The sequence below is a fragment of the Formica exsecta genome, unplaced genomic scaffold, assembly GCF_003651465.1.
Source record: "Formica exsecta isolate Colony F162 unplaced genomic scaffold, ASM365146v1 scaffold218, whole genome shotgun sequence".
Classification (NCBI taxonomy): domain Eukaryota; kingdom Metazoa; phylum Arthropoda; class Insecta; order Hymenoptera; family Formicidae; genus Formica; species Formica exsecta.
The window spans coordinates 859,018-883,135 of NW_021849477.1; the positions used below are offsets into that span (position 1 = coordinate 859,018).

The 24,118-nt window shown below is 38.7% G+C and overlaps 2 protein-coding genes across 4 annotated transcripts in view; one reads left to right on the forward strand and one right to left on the reverse strand.

Moving 5' to 3' along the window:
* LOC115235369 (RING finger protein 17-like) overlaps positions 1–24,118 on the reverse strand; it is a 147,449-nt gene that overhangs the window by 118,259 nt on the left and 5,072 nt on the right. The window lies entirely within an intron of this gene.
* The window catches only part of LOC115235372, a 35,324-nt gene that overhangs the window by 8,103 nt on the left and 3,103 nt on the right, over positions 1–24,118 (forward strand). The window lies entirely within an intron of this gene.

Genomic DNA, 24,118 nt, shown 5'->3' on the forward strand with positions numbered 1-24,118 from the left:
AAAAAAAAAAACGTCTCTCTCGGAATACGTGTTCTGATTTTGAAAATCCGCACAGAAATCTAATCGATATTACAGAAGAAATTAAACGCCCGTTACGTCGCACCAGCGGATATTCAGTGACGTAGGATGATATATCTGGCTGTTGTGGAATTTTTTAACCGTCGTGAGACTGCGGATGATTAAACGGATGAAACAGCCAAGAGAAAACAATCTCCACTTTGTTCGCATTCCCACGCCGATCGAACAAATCAAGCCGCGGAGAGAGAAGCGGTTTTCCTGCATGCAAATTTCGTGCATTCCTGTTTCGTCGAAATTACGTTTCTCTTACAACTTCCTGCAGGAAGTATTAGTCGATTGAGAAATCCGCTCGTGCGTCCGTTTGTCGACCGGCCGTTGCTCGCTCGTTAATAAATAGAATTCCTGGACGGTGAACGATCGATCGATACCCACGAAGGTGGAAACGAAGGGGAACGATAGTTATCGACGAGCACTTTCCAGCCCGCGGAAACACTGCCGCGCTATTAGTCAATGATAAAACGGTCCACTGACCGCAGCTATAAAAATCATTCTCAATGAGAACGTAATATATTATTATATATGCGGACGTACGTGCGGAATCATCATCACTTTAAATGATTTATTTCTCTCTAAATGCTTGACATAATATTTCTATCAAATTTATGAATGTAGAGGAGAGTTTTGTATATATAGTATATATTTTGTTCCTCCATTCAATTTATCACATGCGTAAAGCAAATTAAATTAATCACGCAAGTTCACGTAACATCTGTAAGATGACTCAAATAGAATCACTTCAAAACATAATAGCGTTTATTTCTATCTGACAAGCAGAGACTTCAATTTCTCTAAGCTTATCTCGCTTTCAAAACCGAGATTCAATTACCATGCGAAAGGATTATTTACGCTTACGACGCGAGATCCGACGAATGCTCGTTCGAAAGTTAAAGCTCGATGATCCGTGTCAGCGGTGATCCTGCCAGTCAGGAAGGATTAAACGTTTCACCGCCACGGCCGATCGTTATTAATCAAGCGAGTGGTTAATTAGAGATTCATCCGTGCGTTGAACACGATAACGACTTTTTTTCTCTCCCTCGATATTTGAACTGCGGATGAGCTATCGCTGGAGATGACAAGAAATCGTTGACATTATATTTATTACAACAAACGGCAAACACGCGAGCATCTTCGAGTATTACTCTCAACGAGAATTGCAATAACGAACTGTCATTCGCTGGTAAAAGCTGCACTACTTGTTGGTATTTGAGAAGCGTACGATATTGATATCCGGACAAATATATCTATATAACTTTATCAAAGTTTATTTAGTAATTTGGTGACGTATTGCTCTTCGCCAAATTCGTTGTATTTCTTTCCGCTACTCTGTGTATGTTTCTGACAATAGATAAAATATATATATTTTTTCCGTAATAATATTTTTAGAAATCGAGAAACAATTCAAGCCTTTCAAGATTTAAAAAATAAAATTTTAAAAATTAAGGCGTTTAAAAAAAGAAAAAATCAGTAATTAATATTTCTAAAATTGAAATTAGATACTATCGGAGATTTGAAAATTCTAACTCAGAATATTTTGCGTGCTTAAAGAAAGTGAAAGTAAAACCATCTGCGTTCAATAAAAACATCCTTTCAATTTGATTGCGTGTATATAACGTGTCACGAATGCGCGATTTAAGAAACTCAATGCGATAATTTCGATTTGGCTTCATTAGTGGTAATGGATTGTCAGGACTTTTCGCGAGCCGTAAAAAGCACGATTTCCACAGCATCGATTATATAGATGCTTCCGTAAGAGCCACCGGGATATTGAAAAAGCCATTGCCGTCGCGGGAAATGGCAAAAAGCGTGGCTGTCACAGTGAGAATAGCGATTTGTGAAAATTTAATCTTGCATCCATCTCTGACTGTCGCGATGGCCACTAACATTTATCGCGAGTAAATATGTCTCGCGTGCCCGTACATCATATAAATGAAAGCAATATACGATCGTTTCGAAGAAGACTATAACAAAGTTTACACTTTCTGAATGCAATACTTTTTTTAACCAGTATTCCATGAAACAAGAACAATGTTTCGTGAAAATTTTATTGAAAAATTATTTCCAGAATTTTAATTAAAACAAATTATCATTACATCGTTAAATCAATTTTCAATAATATCAAGATATTTTGTACGCAAAAAGAACGAGAAATTGATAATATGGACAATATCCGTAATTGAATTTTATGAAAATTAAAATTACAGATGGTTTTGCAATCATAATTCCGTATTGATTTGAATATAAAACATTAACAAGATACCAAATCGATTAAAAAATTGATAATAAATACAAATAAGGTTTACATCATTAATATTAATTGTAACTCTCGTTTGTGTACCTGGCCTATATTATAGTAGAATCGATATATGCAGTAGCAAACATTTGTCACTATTATTTATATATCGCCGAGAGAAAAGACAGAAAAAGTACAGTCATATTTTTTGTATACTACATTTTCTGCACTTTCGTGAACCTATCCGCGCATCTATGTCGTTGTCGCGTGTGAAAGTGCGACGAATTTCTCCCTGTGATGGATATTTGTTCCGATTTTAGGTATTGTCGAGTTTATATACATTTTTCCGTTATCGTGGACAGTGCGCTTTTACATATCCCGACAGCTTTTCAAATACATTTTATGCCGTGCGGAATGTTGCACGCGGATTGCACGAGAGTGCGTCTCGACTTTTAACAGAATTAATTAATTGCATAAACATACACGCACACACGCTTGATGACACTTTACGTACATTTTTTACTGCTCCGAATCAGGATTAATTATTCTGGAACAATTTAAATGTGAATTGCGTGACTCTCTTTTCGGTTACCCCGCATAAATACAAATTTATATAGGAAATCGCGAGAGACAGAACTTTTCATATTTGCAAAAGTCACGTAGCTCGCGTTAAAAATTCGATAGCAACCGAATAATCTGCACTTTCGTGAACCTATCCGTGCATCTATGTCGTTGTCGCGTGTGAAAGTGCGACGAATTTCTCTCTGTGATGGATATTTGTTCCGATTTTAGGTATTGTCGAGTTTATACATTTTTCCGTTATCGTGGACAGTGCGCTTTTACATATCCCGACAGCTTTTCAAATACATTTTATGCCGTGCGGAATGTTGCACGCGGATTGCACGAGAGTGCGTCTCGACTTTTAACAGAATTAATTAATTGCATAAACATACACGCACACACGCTTGATGACACTTTACGTACATTTTTTACTGCTCCGAATCAGGATTAATTATTCTGGAACAATTTAAATGTGAATTGCGTGACTCTCTTTTCGGTTACCCCGCATAAATACAAATTTATATAGGAAATCGCGAGAGACAGAACTTTTCATATTTGCAAAAGTCACGTAGCTCGCGTTAAAAATTCGATAGCAACCGAATAATTAAATTAATATATTTTAAGCTTTTAAGCGCGCTTTTTAGCATATACATAGAGGGTAAAACCGGCGCTTATGCATTTCCGCGCTCTGCAAGGATAAACTTCAGACATGCGAAACAATGTGAATGCCACGCGTAGCGCACGGTCATGATAAAGTATGTCATAATTATATACATTTTTCTCTTCACTTCACCGCTTTTATCACGTTCGAATATCGCGGAATACAATCCTTCATCACCGATGAATCATTCCGACGTATCCATCGGAAATTTCTGCGACTCTTTCCGCTAAACGTTGCGAGGCAAACACGATTTTCCGCTTCTTACGTTTCCTTACGGTCAACCATTCGGTGAAATTAAAGTTTACTAGAGATTCAATATGTCTCTCTTCTCCGGTATGTATATGCCTGTCGTAGCCTGTCGACGCAGATGGATAGATAGGTAGATAGGTAGATAGGTACGAGGGCTAGCCGAGGTTCAGGTATAATATTTCGGATAAAGGATATCGCGTATCATAAAGCGCGATGTAGTCGTCAAACAAAGGCGATGAACGTCAGGGCGCTTCGTCGCAAAACGCGGGAAACGGACGCGAGGCGAGAGAAAAGAACGGAGAAAACAAGATGGAAAAAGAATAAGAGGCGAGAGACGGTAGTGACGGTGATGATGGCGTTTTCGCCGCAACGAATTCATAACTTTGTAGCGTAGAAAATTTTACCGCGGCTCGTAAAGGAGAGGCACGCTATATACGATATGCCGGCCAATCGGCAGCGTGCAAATAGCTGCGAGAACGGGTGGCGTCGTTCCGATGCAAGCGCGTATTTACGGTAGATGCGGCAAGATGATGGATCCGCGATGATCGAGAGCCCGATATCTCGTTCCGTGTGAATTACGATCGGCCGCAGCCCCTAAAGCGAAGACTCGCGCCGATGAATCGACGAAACAATTTTCACCCTCTTATTCGGCCGGATAAACGCAAAGTTGACAGCGAAAAAAATTACAATTGAAAGATTGGTGAAAAAAATAGCGAATAAATTGTAAAAACTTATAAACTATTTTTGAAGAGTGCTGTTTTATTAGGATATTGAAGATTAAAGCAATGAAGCAAATTTGATTTGTTTTGTTTATAATCATTTAGTTTGACCATAGAAAAATACGTTTTTTAATTGATGATTATTTTAAGAAAAAAGAAAAATAATCTTTCAATCAATGAGGCCTAAGCATGCAAATAAGAAATATAAATAATGTAAAAAGTTTTGTGTGAGAAACGATTTATCCCTCGTAAAAATAAAACAGATCAAAACATTATGGAAAATTCGTATACACAAATATAATATATGTTGCTCTTGCGAATAATATCGTAAAAAATTGTAAGAACGAAAAATAGATATATCTCCGGTACCTCGATGTTTCTCAGGGACAAAACAACAGAGAATGCAGATTCGATTTCGTTTTAGAATTGCAAATGATAGTTTCAGATCTTGAGATCTTATCATATTTTAAAATCCGAATTGACGAATTATGTTTATCGGGATTGCAAAAATTTGTATATCTTCATTTTGAAATTAGTACATCGAAACCTTGAATTTATATGCATTTAGATGTCTGAATCCTTGAATCTCGAATAATATTTATAATATATAAGTCAGAGATATATTCAAAAATTTATATTCAGCGTGAATGTAATGTTGTAAATTGATGTATGCATGACCATGACACACAATTTAAATAACATCCTTGAATCTTAAATGGTATTTAAATCATGATCAATCAACAACGATTGCATTTACATAGAATATAAAATTTGGATACGTGAATTAAGAGCTGCGAGATGAAAAATTCGTATTTCTGGACGATTAACGCACCATATATTCACTTTTTCTACGCAAAATCCGTACAGTTCGTTGGCAATATAACAGATTCTTGCACTTTGTTCGTCCAATCTCGATCTAGCGCCAGCCGCATATTCGCGTGGACCGTAAAAGATTGGATACCATATGGCCGGGGTTCGATCGAGAAACGACCGTAAAAGTCCATCGATCGGTGCTCGAAATTATAGTAATCCGGTGATATACGAGGCGTTTCTGTAACGATCCCTAAACGCGGAACCATAGACGAATCATATTGAACGCGGCGGAAACACACGCCGGTGTTACGTTTCGTTAATGTCCGCGTCACACGATCGGTTTTTCAATCAACCGTCCGGCGAACCCATTATTATGCCAACGTGCGTCGCGCAAAACTCTCGTTCGCGTTTTTACGCCCCGCTGTTGTAATTTTACGATCGCGCAAACAATCTCGCACAGTCAGCGAGCCCTCCAAGCGATGCGAATTGCACCGGAAACTACTCCGAAATTACAATCAGTGTACATTCCGCGTCTCTTCTTGCTTAAAAAAAAAAAAAAACGCTTATCGATCAAATCGACCGCAGAAAACGCCTTATAACAGCGTATCGAATATCGTTAACGTGACTTGATTTCTATTTTTCGCAACTCGTGGTCCTGCATTCGCTTTGCTCTATTAAGTGTATCGTTGGTTACGATATAATGATCCGAATAAAAATTTATCTTATTAGACACGATGACGTTGTATATCCGAACAGCATGTCCTTTCCCACGAAGAGAAAAAATTTAATATCGAGATTATTACCCGTACACTCGCTTCCTTGTTCAAGAGCTATTCTCTGCGAAAGCCTCGCATTTTTCACATTTTGCATCAGATCTTCCGCGTTCTGTGAAGCCAATCGACGTTTCGATCGATCGATGTTCGTAGCTCGACGCGTATATTACGCAGCGATGCGTGCGCGAGTATGAACGGAGACCAAACGTTGAATTCGGTTAATGTCCTGCGGACAGGCGAGCAGATGAGGTTGCCCTGATGTTGATAGGTTCGAGAATGGAAGGAGGAAGGAAGGGAGAAAGCGAGGATCGAACCGAGACCGGATGCGAGAGTGAGGGGCGACAGGATGGGCGGTTTACAGGCGAGGGGACTATAAAGCGGTAACCACAGAGCTCGGTACGGGAGCCATCGGCAACAGATTGCAACTCTCTCCACCTGCATCAACTATCTCTCCCTACCTCCATTTCCTTCTCTCCCGCTGCGCCGCTATCCGTATTTATCTCGTTCCGTCTTCTGTCTCTGTCTCTTTCTCTTTCTCGCTCTCTGCCCCTCTCTTTTACTTCCTCACCCGTTGTTCTGTCTCTCATGTACACGTGTATGCGTCCTGACATTGCCGTCTGCTGCACCATCTCCTACCACGTCGTGCGCGAACTATCCTGCTTACCTCGCGGGCACAAAATACCTGACAGCCCCATTGCCAGTCCTATTAACAGGTGTTAGAGCGTGCAATTAACTCGGAATCCCGGGGTCGGTCCGAGATCGATCAGACACGCGGTTGTTTGTCTTTCGCCGGGACGACATCGACGAAAAAGGAGAGTCGCGTCGCAAATGTGCGCGCGCACCGGATCTAGCACTGAAATCTCATCACCCCCGGTGGTTTTTACGAAACGCCGACGTCTGAATTAATTGCGCGCAATTTGCATCGAACAAATTAGAGAGAGAACGGCGTCTCGAATTCTCGCCATAGGTTTCTCGCGTATGATAAAATTTGCGTTCATAAATCATCTTCTTACACACGATTAAAATTAAATAATCGAATATTCAAGACGAGCGATAAGCAGCGCACATAATTTTTTATTTTGATTAATTTTTTTGATTTATCTCGTAAAATCTCGCCGGGTCAGTAACGATATGCAAGCAATGATATCTATATCTCGCGACTCTAAGAGAGCATTTTGTCGAATATGTTATCAACTCTCCATGTCTTGTCTCAGCTGCATCGTATATACCGATTCCTTGTTATCGGAGTGCATCGACGTTGCATTGCAAGGCGACGCACGTATACCACGGATTCCGCATCTCTCCCAATTCGCATGCTATACGGAGAGTATGGTGGACGAGAAGCGACACGAAAGGAGAGAGATAAAGAACAGAGAACGAATGAAGATAGAAGACAAAAATACTATGCAGTGCGGCGAGAAATAAAAAAGAGTGAATAAATAATGCAATATTTCTTCTCAAATTGTATAACTCGCGAAATATTATATTTTCCTATACATATTTTTAAATCGTTATCATTTTATCATCACTTTTAAATAAAGAGATCTTATACACAAATTATTATTTAAATTTCCATTTAAAAAAAGTTTAATTTTTATTTTAATTTCACAAATAAATAAGAATCTTCTATAGAATTATCCCTCTTAAAATTCTTAATTCCCTTTATATTCGATTTTTACACGATTAGATTTTATTTCGCTCATCACCATTCATCGATGACTAAAATCATTCGTATTTCCGTCAATTTCCGGCGCACCCAAATCCATCCCAGACGCCCATGTATTCCGGCGTGTTGTAAAAGGAAGAAGGGATAAACAGACCGCGCTACTGCAGTTGCCCCCCTCATCCTAGCCGACTTTTACGACTGGCACTCAACGCGTTCGAAACAGGCGTCTCGCCCTGGATGCGCGCCCGTAAAACTTAATTGCTGCTGCAATCCGTATATATCGGCAAAAGCTGCTGGTTACCCCCGGTCTCATGTATCGTGCTATGTATGTACGTAGGTACATACGAATCCATCGCGACGAAGCGTATACATTGCATATGTATCGTTCTCATCACCTCTGCTCGTCGCTTCTACCCTCTTCATTTCGACCTTTTTTCCTTTTGTTTGCTCCTTTATTTCTTGCTCACCTGCGAGAATCTTCTTTAACCACCCTTACGCTCATTTACATTCCTTTCATTCACCGGTTTCTTAATTTTGATACTTCCCTACAGAAAATATTACTTTTGGTATCTGTTTATCGTTTAATTATGGAATAGTTCAGTTGTTTACACGATAAAATTTTGAAGCGTAATAGAAAGAATCTCGTGAAAAATGTCTGGGAACAATTTACTCGTAATTTATTTTTCCCTTATATACAGCACACTTAAAGGTAATTGAAAATATAAACCATGGATGAGATCAATAGATGCGGAAGATTTTCATAGAATGGTCGTCATTATACATCGTATTTCAACCGTGACACAGACGATGGATTGGCGGACGCATTATTATATCTCAAATGCACTAGAACCATATTTGATTGACGACGAGACATATTGAAGAGCACGTTATGCCATAGAGATTCCTCTTGACGACTTCGAAAAGCAAGGGGAGAGAGGCAGGATGAGAAAGTGGGTGAAAAGCGAGGTAAATGGAATACGAAAAGGAGAGCTACAGGCAAATAGAATGCGTGAAAGAATAAGGAGATAAGGCATGCTCATCGCGTCGATACAAATCGATGTTTTTAAATCATTAATGATATTAAAAACTCAATTAATAAACAAAATAGAATATATCAAATAGCGAGCAACTGAATATTCTTAAAGCTTTACAAACCACTGGATGTCAACTTTAATATTCGAATCTTGACTCTTGGCCGAGCTTTCACATTCGTAAAGTTTCAAAAATCTGAATTCTTGAAATATGAAAACTCATGGAATGTCGCGTTATCACGGAAATAACACTCTCGCTCCACCGACAAATGGAAGAAGTTGGTAATATAAAATACTAAACAAAGCACGGGAGACCGAACGTTCGATTGTCACGGGAGAGTCTTCCACTTCTCCTTCCATCCTCGAGCAATTATGCATAATAGGGGTAGCAGCTGGCCCGTAGCCACATCTACCTGTTGCACGAGGAGAGCCAAATCGCTCGTCGGCGCGAAACTACGGCATCGTTCAAGAGGTCGTTCCCGAATGGTAGGAGGTAGGACATTGTGAAAGAAAGAGGCCACGCGTCGATTTAGGGGTGAATTTCCGGCATCCCGGATGGGATGGGAAACGCGAACTCGTGTCGGGAGAGGGTCGCCGGGATCGGATTTCAGTTTCGCTCGCTCGTTCGAGGCAGTGAAGATACCTCTCGAACAGTGCGTCTTATATGTGTGAAAATGCTTCGGAATAAATATCTCATCCGAGAAACCGTCCTAGAAAGAGACCGAAAGGCTTTCATCAAGCTAATTAACGTGTTCAATCGGAATTCAATTAATTTTTCAGATATCTCACTAAAGATCATGAAGCTCGCTCCAAATTACAGTAAATAATTGGTTGTTACAAGCGTACTTGACATCCTATTCAATTTGTTCGTTATTGACGATACGTGCAATCGTGAATCTAGTCAAACATGTTTTTTATAAAAAACACGAGTCGTGGGGTTAATTAAACATGTTAATTATAAAGTTGCATTTATGCAAGCACAGTATATTAAGATTTATTTCGTTATAAAACAGCTAAAAAAATTTGTGAATAGTTTTCAAAAATAATTTCATAAATTAACAGAGAATGTTCGGGAAAATAAGTATTTAAAGTTTGAACAAGATTTCAATCCAAAAATTTTTAAATGGCAAGACTTGTGATTTTCTAATTAAATTCTCATTTTTTTGGCTACTATATATAATAGCGTTACATGTGTATGTGTTGTATGTGCCTAGAATAAATCTAATTATATTTACCAACACTAGTGTTCGATGGCAGTCAAATGTTAGTTTACTCGTAAAGTGGCATTAGATACTAAGTTGGTATTTTCTATATCATGTTTAATGTCGCTGAGTTTTCGCACGTTAATCATAGATGCGATTCGAAGCAAAGGTAAACCAGTCGTGGGAGAAATCGAGGCTGATGTTTACGAAGATCAACGAGAATTTTCATGACGTGTTTGTAAGTCGTAAAATTTATAGTTTAATGTGTAATTCCTCGCGCGCTGATATTTTCTAATACATGAACTTTTTCCATAATATACTCGATTAATAATCCACTTGATTAATAATCTCTTCTTACATAATAAAACAAATAATTGAAAGAATACTCTTTCTTGTTACAGAAAGTTCTGGAATTCTCTCGAATATAAATAAAGAATTTTGAGAGCGTACGAAATTTTATTGATGCCTAGTACTTGATATTTTAATCCGCCGGAATCATCGACTTGTTTCGTGTATCGGATTATTTCCAGTAGCGATTTGCGTTATAATTTCCCAAGCGTCTTGGCACAATTTTACGAAACTTGTTAGCGATTCTAATGAAACATTAATAATAATTTAATTTAGCTATCTATAACCAAATTAAAAATGGAATTGTCAACTGCGACTTATCACACCTGTCAAGAATGAAATAGAAATTCCGAATAAAGACAGTAATAGAGATTAGCTTTCGTGTTGTGTCACGAAAACAAGCAGCAAACTAACCATTGTCGGTTGAGTTAGTTTATGGTGAAATCCTAATACAAAGCCGACGGTATAATTAATTGCCGTCGTGTACCGTTTTAATATAATTATACGCGGCTACCGATGTTATACTGCTAATTGCGAAAGTTCTTCCCAGTCCGGCGGCGCAATGTCGCGCAGCATTTCGTTGATAAAATTCGCCACTGCGGAGAAGTTCGGTGTGATACGGCTAATATTTTCCGTATTTTCTTTTCCCCGTGGCTCACAATTACGCAAATGCATTACAGCGGCATCATGATACTCCTGCTACCGCGCGTGGTATCAACTCCGATCCCGAGTTCATATTTCATTACGCTTTTCTGCCGCGGGCTCGGTTTCGTAAAAGTTTCGTATACACAACCAGCCCTGCGAATAACGCGGCGACAAGAAAAAAAAACAGTACCGAGGTGTAAATCGCATCGTTGCGTGTAGTCTTTAATAAAATATTTAAAAAAAGTAATCGTAAATAATCCATAATTTCAAGAAAATCGATATTATGTGATATGTAATTATGCAAACTTTTTCGATCATTCCTAGCTGCAGGTCTAAGGATAAAAGACTTAACGAGAATGTGTATTTTTATTCCGAATATCACACATCAAAGATCAATTAAATTCTTGCACGTTATAAAGATGGAAAGTCCTTCAATCTCGCGGTGAAAGAGCTAAGTAATTAACGTTCGGCCACTTCTGCCCGATTACATAATACTGCTGGATTTCTCGACCCTATTCAACTACTTTCACAGTAATTAAGCATGCACTCAATAATATCGCTCTCATTTTTTTGTTCGTAATTACCCGTCATAGCCTATTGGCCAAATAATCTTTTTGCCGATCGAATTCACACGATCTACCTTGGATTTCCTTCGTGCAGATTCCTTGTTCCCGAAAAGAGGCGATATTTGCTTAGACAACGCGGTACGCAATTTTAGGATACGTTAAGTATTAAATTTTCGTTCTGGAAAATTTCATTATTTACATTGTTTGATTTTCTCCGACAATGATTGCCAGCCTCTTCCTTTTGCCGCGCATTACTTATCGTTCGTAATAAAAATTTCGATAATAATTTTGACAAATTATTCGAATTACAAATTATTTCCGTTATTTATAAAATAAATATTGAATAAATAAAAACGTCTCTATGAAAATATTATTTATAGATATAATTCAATATTTGTAATATGAAAGCGCGAATCTAGTCTAATACAGTAAAATTCTTGGCTCGATGTTTATATTCTGTGAAGCGTGTCAGCAGAAGAACGCTAATTCCGGCGAAAGGCGCGCGTGCATTTGTCGAGGTGATAGACGAAATGCGGTAACGTAATTTTTCGTGCATTCGATCCGTCCTCAAATAGGTATGCACTCGGCGCGACGAGAGAGACTCGTGTTTTTCCGGGACGTGTGCCCCTTTCGGATTATGTGATCTTCCTATGCACGCGCTACGCGTGCAAATTCGATTCATTACGAGCATACCGGTACTTTTATACCGACCTCGAGTGTTTCATATAATAACTTCCGCTAGAAAACGCGGAGACAAAAATGTAAATTTTTTTATTAACGAGAAAGAGAGAGAGAGAGAGGAACGTACGAATTCTCGACGGGACGCAAGAAACAGCGGCGGCAATCTCACGTAGATCTGCAGATGATCTACGTGACTCGAGCGTTGCAAGACGAAGGCTTCAAACACATTCGCCCGAATGCCGTCTCTTCCCGCAAGCGAATCAAATTTATCGGAAAGCAAACGACGCGCGACGACGAGTGTTAGTAAGATTTATCGAAGAATAAAGCGCGTCCATATTAATACATGGTTGCAGGAAGTTTTTTTAAAGGAAAAAAATTCTGCAAAACAAGAGCAAATACAAATTCTCGTAAAAACCTGAAAATAGAAAATAGCTTTTGAAGAGATTTCATTCTTGAATCGCGACTTTTTGTACGTTTTTTTTTTATTTTATTTTTTTTTTGTTTTTTTTTTTTAGTTTAACTAATAATCTTTTTTAATTATAACGAAATGTCTTAACGAGTATATCAACAGATGCTTTCTTAGTTTCCTTCCGCGAGGACAGCAAAGTTTTTAAGCGAGGACGCAAGGTTGCGTACAGGGATGAGATTAGCAGCAGAGAGATTCATTCAGTAGGGCGCAGGAAAATAATAAAGAGTGACAACTCGAGTTATAAGAATGGATAACGAGCTTGGGAATAGCAAGGAGAGGATCAGTCGTTAATTAGCCACTCCCAGGTATGTGGGTATTAATTAATTATATGGTGGATATTAATTATATTAATTATAATGGTATAATTAATTGGCAATCCGAGTGAAGCTCCGAGTGTAGAAAGTACGCGTAGGTAGGTAATAGTGGCAAGTATGTAGATGGAATTTTGCATTCTTGGCTATCTCGACATTTAAATCTTCGAATCGTGGCTCAGTTCCAATATTCATCGATTTCTCTAAATCATCCCTGAGATTCTCTGAGGATCTAAGAATCCGCGATTTCCGCGTTGGATAATATACGAGCGAGTCACATGCCATATTCATATGAACGATAAAGTGATATAATATTGTGAGAAAAAAGAATTGACGAGAAAGTGATATAATCGAACGCGTTCACAGTCGTCTATCGTCGTAAAGATCAAGCGGCTCAGGGAGGAAAAATACAACTCGCTGGAAAAACCGACGCGATCCGACGGCTGCCGCAAAATCTACGAACCAAGACCGTACACAAACTGGTCGTCGCTTTCTCCGTAGCTTGTATGTTACACCCATAAGTAATAAAATAACGAGGCGACGCGAGCGTTTCGACTTTCTCGACACGCCGCGCGATATATTCACGTTGGGCGAATTTTATTCGATTAACATGTGACGGCCAAAAGAAATTTTTGTAGCTGTATTTAAAGGACAGATAAAAGATCGAACATATACACACACATATACAGAATTGAAATATTCCGAGAGAAAATAAAAAATTTTCCGAAAACATGATAGAGAGACTCTAAAAAGATGAGGACTCTTTTTAACATACAGACGAAAGAATGTTCGATTTATCTCATAAATCAACCTGTCAGAATATTGGTCGCAAATTTAATAGCGTTTATCGACACATGAGCAAAATTTCGTATAATTTGATAACGCAGATATGGGATTTCAAATCGAATTTTATCGCGAAACATGTTATATAATCAAAATCATCAATATTCACATAATTTCTATGTGTAATTAATATCGTGATTAATTGAAATCCTAGCAAAGAACAAAGATTACGCGGAACGTTTAATGGTATTATAAATTATTAAAGACAGGTCCCCGTAAATTGGTCACTGCGTTCATACAATTTGCATGTTGCCACGCTAATGTGCTAATTATTGCATATCGATCACATTGCATATATTGCATATCTTTATAATTGAAAACCTTCCCCTATTTATTGCCCCTCTTTTGCGTGGATAAATCGATGCAACTCGTATAAAAGCAATCGTGAATAAGATGCGACAAGAGTTTAAAATTAAAAATAAAGCAATTGGACCAAAAAAAGTGGCAATTTTGTTCTGGCTCTTAATTAAAAGTCGCTTAAAATATTAGTAATGCGAGCGGAAAATAGAACTATCTCTGCAATTCTCGCGAACTATTATATAAACCTTTATTATAAAACGAGCAGAATTATTTCTAAACGTTTAAATCAATAAAAGTATAGAAAGGAGAGAGAGATTCTCTATTTCTTTTTTACATATAATTATTTATCTACTTTGATATATTTAACTATTTAAGTAATGAAATAAACATTCAAATTTTCCCCATTTAATTTCGCGCATGCATACAATGCTAAAAGTATAAAATCCCGCTCGAATCATCTATTTTTTTTATCTCACAAAACAATACGTTTTATCACGGCAACACGAATGTGCGATGTCGGGAATCGATCAGATTTTCGAACATTGTCGCAAGAATATTTAGAATTATTGCAAGCTATTTCTCGCGCAGTAAAATAACTCACAAATGAGATCATGGAGGTCAACAGAAAGAATCGTTGACAAATGCTGTCGCATAACACTATGATTATATCTATATGTATCGCGATGCGTTTCTCTCTCTTTCTTTCCTTTTTCTCCTCCTTTTTATTGCTCTGTTGTGTGGTTCGTCGTTCTCGACGTAGCCTTTTATCTCTGGCGTATGCCAACCGTAACTGGTACATACGAGCATCGTTGGAACAAAGTTCGCATAATCACAACCGAGAGGCGACGACTAATGTGCTTAACGTAATACCCGGCCTGGGGATTTCGAGAGAGGGTATTTCGGCGCATCGAGAGCGCGTAATCGAGATGCAGCGGGATAAATAAGGGAAACATGGGGGGATCGAAGATGAGCGAGTGAGATGCAACGCGACGCGACGCGACGCGACGCGAACCGCGGAGAAGGGAAAAGGGCAGGGGAAGAGAAACTCTCGCGTGCGACTTCGAATTAATAATCAATGCGCGCAGGAAGGGGTGGTGGCGCGCGTACATATATAGAAGCTTCTTGAAGCAGATAGGGAGAGGAAGATAAGAGAGAGAGAGAGAGAGAGAGAGACGAAACTATGGGATACGTGTATATATCTAGCTTGCAAAGTTAGTCAATTCCCTTACGGTCGCTCGCCTATCGAATTTCGAACAGGTGTCGGCCGCGTGCTCTGAGCTTTCGTTACTCCGCGTTGCGAGAATTTCTCCGCGGAGCTTTCAATTCCGGCTACTGTCACGAATATCGGCTCTGTCCGGGCATAGAGTACCGCGCGATCGGGGCAACATGGGGCGTCCTGTTCCCCTGTCTGTTGTCTCATCGCGAGGCAAATAGATCGAGGCTGACTGTCAACTCTCGCGAGACGCAGGACGAGAGCTGACTCGACTTGATTCGGATTTGGGCAATATGGAAAAGCAATTGTGAGCACGCTGTGATCGAAAGTTGGACGTGTGAGATAATTTTATTGCATAATCGACCCATTTCCGCGCAATCTAAAAACAAAACCCGCGCACGCGTGACAATTATACGAAAAAATATTCTGGTGGAATGACGAAATGGCAAGCTTGATGATGAAGAGTGTAATCCAAAAATTGATTTATTTGTCTAAAAAAGGTCACGTGTTTGCCTTCTTCTCGTTTTCTTATTTAATGAACACGCAATCGCTTCGTGAGCATGAGAGTGTTGCCTTTAATTACTTACAGTAATAAATCGGACAGAAGGATGTGTTGGATAATCAAGACGATTAATCCGTTATATATATATTTTTTCAGACTTGCAATTGCGCTGACCAATTTAGTTCTCATTTCGTCTCGCATGCCTGGAAAAAGGAGCGCGAAGAATGCGTTGATGTAATTTACTTGCCAGTAGATTTACTGGAAAGAGGGGAGGAAGTCGGACGCATTAATAAAGATTAATTGCGATGGGCTTTTACGTTCGATTCACAATGATGTTACGAAATACCTAAAAATACATAACGCGCGCGGACTACTCTCTCCCATGCCGTTGCTATTATATCGTGCTTTACTTATCTGTTCACCAATGCATAGAACGTCACTCAACAAAGTCCGAAAAAAATTCTCCTACGTATGCTTGAACGACCGTTACGTAGAAAGATGGTTTAATAATCGAATACCTGATATACGTGGGAGTGTAATAACATACTACGGATATAAAAAATACCGCTGCAGTACAATCTAATGTGAAATTGGAAAGTTTAATAGTCGAGAGAATTAAAAAGAATTAAAGATTATATCATGCAAATGCTTGATGATAAAAACATTGTTTCAGAGATCGCTTCGTTGCCCATAAATATTTTTGTGTCTTACTTTATTTGCTTATTCGCGATTTCACCTAACAAAGTCGATATGTATCTTATTCATCTCATTCATCTTATTCTTTCGTCCAGCAACTCGACAACAAGTCGGCGGATATTATATACAGCTCGATAATGCAATTTTTATTCCGAGACGTTTACATTATTCTCGACGTCGACGGCAAACACGAGAAACGGATGCTTCCGTTATTCGGTAACCGGAAGCAGGTCGCATCGCAAGTGTTAACGTTGTTAGAGATCCGACTTGCGAGTCGCCTGTGCGGCGCGAAAGTCATCTGGAAGATTGTAATGAGAGCGGACAAGCCGTCGTCGTTGCGTTTGTAATTTCAACGCCCGAGGCGACGACGCCCGACGTCGTACCGGGCCAGAGTGGAAACTGTTCGCTCAAGTGTAAGGAGTTCCGGTGAAATGTTGCTGGATCCCGATACACCGAGGAGCATGCTTCGCACTAGTTCCAAATCATCGAAACGTAATGTTATGTTTACGGAGTAATCAATTTATTCGTGTTTTAATGAAACGAACAAGTCGTTAACTAATAAAAAGAAAAAAAGAAGAAAATAGACCGGTAACATATTTACGATACGTATCAATAAAAAGCAAGAATCCTAGATATACTGAAAAACTCCCGGACCTTTGACACGACGAAACTTCGATCATCCTAATTTTTCGTTACTAAATTTTGTAAAATCACTTTGCGTCTCGGTTGAGGGTCGTCCTTTTAGCATCAAAGTGGTAAAACTATCTCCACCCTATATATCGCCTCTGTATAACGCAAGTTCTTTGGCGAACGCGATATGGAGATGACTTTCAAAGCATTCTGACAGACGAGGAGTATCATGGTTTGCTCGGCGGGTCAAAGGATCGACGGAGTGGAACTGTCGAAGCAACGTGATCAGGAAAGGTTAAGAGAACAGGGCGTGTGCCATAGATACGAATTGGAAATATTCGCCGGGACGGAAAATGGCGACCGAAAGCTTAATACGATTTATACGGGTTTCGCCGCAAATTTAATTTGATTCTTGTGGAAAGAGCGATATCTGCGCTCGGCTTGATGATGTACTGTTAATTAAATAGGTATTATCCGAATGACCGCGTTTCTATTCCCCGCTATTTCTCCGCACACAGATTCTCCCTCGAGAAAATAATTATATCGACCACAATAATGAAAGACAATCAGTATTTGCTGATTAGTATTCGCGTTTATTAGGCTACTGCTCATGCTGTTAATTTATCCATGAAACGTTCGCATTAATTATGAGGAAGGTGTGTATGCGCGGAAAATCGCTTTGACGGAAATTTCGCGAACAAGCAGAAATATTTTTCATCGAAAAGAAAAAAAAATCTGTTCTATAAAAAGACCGCGCGATCATCTCTCGCGTGCGTCGTTTTATTGTATTGTTAAACGTTTTAGAGGAAATTTTATATCAGAGCTGCGGCCAATAAGACTGAGCGCGCGAAATCGATTTAAATTTACGGAACACTTGGACCGAATAGTTGAAATTATTCGGCCAAATGAACGAGTTGGCCGAAAACCCGAATAATTGTGGTGGTGGATATACGAGGGTGATTCTACGTTTCGGTGAACTCAAACAATATTACGAGTCGTTGATTTTTCTATTCAGTTACGGTACAATTGAAAATACGAAATTAATAGTATTGTTGCCTATTAAATTAAATGAAAGCGTTTCCAGTGGTACTTAGGTAAAAATGGATTCTTCGTGATTTTAGAGAATTAAACAAAAAAAATTTTCAAACTTTAAATTTATACATAAGGGCAGTTTAAAAAGCTATCCTTTTATTTAAAACTTTCAGATTGATTTTCCAGTTTCTAAAAATTAGAATTTAACACATACGTATATATAAATTCATTAAATCTCTTATAATTATAAAAATTTTTCGTTTCGAAATCACGTCAATAAACGGCACATTCTTTAAATCGCTCTGAAAAATGATGTATGTAACTTTGTCTGTTACGCGGATTATTACCGAATTGAATTTTTTTCACACAATAAAACGCGATACGGACAATCTCCATATATTTGGCGCCATCTCTATCGATGCAATGAAACTGCTGTTCATCAAATTCCCTCTTGGAAATGCCGGATTGTTTAGCGAAACGTATCCTTTGTGTCTCGATAAACACGAAGATTTTCAGGCAGACTTGAGCTAATGAATTTAATGCACCGGCCTGCGGCCATTCGCGGATCTCCTATCGCGGTTTATATTATCGAGTGTAAACGTGCACGCAGCTATTTGCGAAGTTCATTAGCGACAAACGCTACCCATTGCTATTCTTCGGGGTTGCTGCATTTGTAACGCTACAACGAGTCAGTCTTTGAACGATAACGTGATCCTCGAGGGAGGAATATACGACGTTTCCCCTGAATCGATTGATTTTGCGCGATTGTATCGACAGACAATACGAACCGAAAAGGCAAGCAAACAAACATTAATATAACGTACCGGAGGCGCATAAATATATAATAATAATAAAGCGCATATTTCTCTTTCCTTCTCTTTAATATCAACATATTTTTTCTTCAACAACTGAATTCTTCTTTTTTATTAAAGCTATAAATTCGTCTTGTCTTGTCCGAAGCGAAAGCAAACTTAAGTTTTTACGACATCATTTCGCGACTATATATGAGTGTCTCGCAAATTAAGAATCGCTTAAAAGCATTTAAATTTTCCTCGATTAATAAATCATTGATTTCTTATCGATATATATATATATTGAATTTCGAATTTCTGTCTAATGTGAAAAGGAGAAAGTTGCGGTGAGAATTGCGGAAAGTTAAAGCTCACTAAGTGTGATTGAGACCAAAGTTAAAAAAAAAGGAAGTATTACTGTCGGATCGGATCGATCGATCGATCGCGTGAGAACGCCGTAACTAGGCACGGCGTGACTAACCGAAGCGGATTCGTTATCTATTGACGTTTGAACGCTTGCACATTTTCCGCTAAACTATTGGAGCTGGAGTGTTTATTGACCGTCATTCCCGATAGGAGACTTCGTAGTTCCTATTTAACCGGTGTCCACATGATATGATTTTGACCGAGCCAATCGAGTCGCGATCGCAGTCCGCCAAAGAGGCACGCGGAACGATGAATCAAACAGCAATCACGAGAACTATTATGCCAATAATAATGCGATGTCGCGAAACAGATGTAGCTCTCTGCAATCGTATTATTCATATTATATTCAAAAATAAAACTATCTCCATTTCTAAAATTCCGCAAACTGAAAAAAGCAAGGACCGTACAAAACACGAGTATCAAATCGCTACATTTTTCTAATATCGAATGAAAATCAAGAGATATCGATAAAAATGTGGAAAATTAAAATGAAAACTTGTCTCAGGAAGAACATTTGACATTTTCAAAATTTTTCTTTCTTCTTTTTAATAACATCTAATGCAAGTGTTATGGCCTGCACGGCGAAGAAACTATTCCTTGGTATCTCCAGAGCAAGGAGATATCTGAATGATATATATATATATATATATATGATATATACCAAGGAATAGTCTTCGTCGATGCTCCTCATCTAACTAACTTACATTTCCGTTCTTGTTCCGTCCAATTTCACCGCTTTGTATCCCCTTAAGGTTCAGTAACGGTTACAACTAACCGCGCGGTGCAATGGAACAAAGTAGAGAGATCCTGGCGAGCATTTGCATTCGCACAAATTCTCCGGTCGAATCGTTCGGTCGACCCTGTCCTGTTTATATCCGGACGAGGAAGGCTGGATGGTCCGCGGCATCGAAACGCAACAAGCCCTCGTGCGCGCGCGAGTGTCATTACGCGGCTCGTTTTCCAGCTTTAATTAAATGACATGCAAAATGCGCGCGGCACGCCCACGCTTTTCCGGATTTCCGGAAAGCTCCATACTGAGATGGGTCAACCGTAAACCCAGAGACGCGTATTAACGCGGTTCGCAACTAGCGACGGGATACGCGTGAAGTTCGAATACGAATTCCGTGGCATTCTGGAGAATTTCTCCGACGAGAATGTCGAGAAATTCATACATGACATAAATAACGAGCAAATGTAAAAACGCAAGAAAATATCATCCGGCCATTAAGTATCAACATTTTTTTCGCATTATATATATACTGCCATATATTTTTATGATTGTAGAACGTAGCACATTCAATTAGAATCTAAATCACCGACTTGTTGATAAAATTAATGATAAAAATATAATTAAAGTTAAATAAAAATTTAAATTAAGAAATTGTTATATAATGTGTTTTATAAAGAAATGTTTAAAATTTCAGCAGGTTCCTGTTTGCAGATATGGATGTGTGCTAATATTGCAAAATTTCGTCATATCATATGTACTCTTTATCCTTAAACTTCGTATCGAGAGAAAATTTATTTAATTTTCTTGATAATCTACTCATTGATATACATGATTTTTTTTGAAAATGCATTATTTAATAGATTTTTCTCCGATGTGTTCCGCGGCTATAATCGTGTTTTTTATTCTCGTTCATTGCGGCAGCGATGTATACGCTATATGCGAATCATGTTTACCCACAATTTTGCGTGCATACTCACATCGCAAAAAAAAAAAAAAAACGCGCGCTTCCTTTCGCTTGGCTTCGAAGCGAGAGACTGTTCATCGCTTATAATCTTAGATAATCAAAATATGCATCGATAGCAACATAATGTTGCTGATAGTCTCGATACAAAAATAATGAAATTATTAAAATGCGTATATACGCAAAACATAAATGGAAAACATGACTTACGAAATTAAACATTTAATCAACGAGTAATAAATAAAATAAGTTTTCTATATTTTTTCATACTTTCTTCTTTATTAAAATTTTTCTAATTATTATATTAAATTATACGAGTAAACCATAGGACACACACGACAAATTCAATAATACCTGCAAAAAGCCTCTCGAAACTATTCCGATTTCAAAAGCTTAGCAACACGCTATGTTTCTCCGATATCGAGCGGCAATCGCAATATTTCACTCATTAAGAATTTCCGTCCTCGCGACCAAGAATGAAAAATGGCTTTATTTTCCCGCGCATATTGCACCGCTCGGTCGCGGCAGGCCCTTCGTCTCGTGTCCATGCAATAAATAAAGTGGCGCACGCAGTAATTTCAGCCACGCGCGATTGGGAGCTTCGACGGTGGGTTTCCCGTCCATCGCGCACCGTAGCGGCATCAATTATTCGTAGCAGTTAGTTTTTGCTGAATGCTGTGTTCTACATTGCGAATATCGCGTATTGCAGAGACGAGAGCGAGGGTACGGTATGTTCGTTACTCCGAACTGCACGCCGCGAAAACAGACAGATCTCATATCGTTCCGTACATAAATGTTATCAACTCGTCGAAAATTAATTAGATATCATGTATTCGGAGAAACTTGTAATTAAATTTTAGAATTTTAGAACCGAATGCACAAAGCAACGTCTGTATTCTGGCCACATCTATGTGTTTCGCGGTTCTCCCCCTCTCTCTTTCGTCCTCCCGACGCGTCTGTCAAGCTTCCAAGTCACGCGCATTCGAAATAACGTAATCCGGGAGACCAATACTCGCCAATTAATATTCCGTATCGGGTTACCGATGGATCGACGTGGCATCCCACGCAGCGTGTCGTACTTTCGAATTATACGTACAATAGGTGTTGCGCAACGAAGAATTCGAGTTAGAATTTCGACGGTCGAACAGATATTGTTACGGGAACAAAGGGAGAGAACAAGGAAGAGATTGGGAGAGACATCGACTATGACTATAAAGAAAAAAAGCAATCAAATTGTTTGGCTGAGATCTAATTTGAGAGATAATTATTTTTTATTATGACAGACGGTAAGAATGAAAAGTCATTGTTCGATCCGTCTACGAGAAGATAAAAATCTAATTTTTATAATAAAAAAGTCGGATGTTATCGAGATTCATCTGTATCCTCGTGTTAATTCCTTAACGTATAATCGATGCGCGTAATTTTTCCGACGATAATTATTTTTTTAAATCCGAATAACGGATGCCGGATGCGCGACGTGTAAGGTCGTATTCGGCGGAATACAAACGGAGATTTTCTTTGATTCGGACTTAAACGCGATATTCCGAGGCGGATCCGCGCGAAAATTTTTCCCCAAAGACGCGCGATCGAGTCTCTTTATATGCACGATGCAGAAAATGTATTTCGCGAATGATGTCACGTCGCGCTTTGAAAATTCTCAAGACGAGCGTCTCTTAGAGATCGCGCACACGCGCTTTGCGAATTTTTCAATCATGTTTCGCGCTGACAGGATTAATAAAGCGCGCCGAGCCGTGCTCCGCGCCGCAACGCGGACAGAGTTTCCAGACTCATTTCATGCAGAATCGAATTGGATTTCCAGGTCGGGACCGGTGTATATAACTGTGTGTAACCCACGAAGAGAGCGGGAGGGAGAAGAGAGAGAGAGAGAATGAGAGAGAGAAATATACGGGGTTGGAACGCGCAACCCTTTGATGTGCATCGTCGGCTCGTAGCGTCGGCGATGCTCTTTCAGCGGGCGCGCTGCACTTTGTTACATCGACGCTAAATAATCGGTTTATAAAAATTCATGGCGAGTTTAGTGAGGCGGGTTTATATCCGGCATCACTCGGACTGCGCAGTCCGCTATTCCAGGCCCCCGCAGCCCCCCTTCGCGTTTCATATTGCAATATCGCCAGCCGGACGATGTGACGAGAGCTCGCAAATTGAAAAGTGAACGAGGGTATATTCGTGAAGCGTTCCGCGCGCGTGAAGAATATCTATGGGATAAACGAAGACAGTATCGTAGAAAATTAGCACATGTGTGATTCGTTTAATTCTTTAAAAATTGATATCTTTTGGAACAAAATCGAGAATTTCAGGTTTTGATGATTTCAATAATTATCATATGCTTCACAAAATATAAGATTTTATATGAATGATAAAAAAATTAAAAAAATTTGTATATAATTATTTTTGTTTAATATTGCTTCTTTCGAAAATTTATATTTCTTATGAAAAAGAGAATCAAAGTTCCAAATAATTTAATTCCGAATATTTATTACGTGCATTACGCACGAAGTATAAAATTTTATATCATAAAATTAAAAATATATCATTTTATATGATGGAATTAAAAATATCCAGAGCGTAATTACTTTCTTAATGTTATTGATTTTGTCGGGAAAAGAATATCCAATGACAAAATTATTCAAATAGAAACAATCACATATATAGTAGACTAAAATATATAATGATACAATTGCTCTCATGGGAGAACATACCGCACTGTATCGTGGAGAAATGAATATTGTACGTGTTCGTAGAATACTTTATATAAGTATAAAAAATTTAATTTTTCATAAACTATTATTTCGTAAACATAAATAATATAGAAAATACGATCGATTAAGAAAAATTTTATTGTTATTGAACGAGATATATATATAAAACGAGCACGAGACAGAAAGAATTTCCCTTTACGACATTCCAGTGTCCTGCATGAGATACCTACATCTCTAATCGACCCCTCGAAAAGCCACCGCGTGATCCATC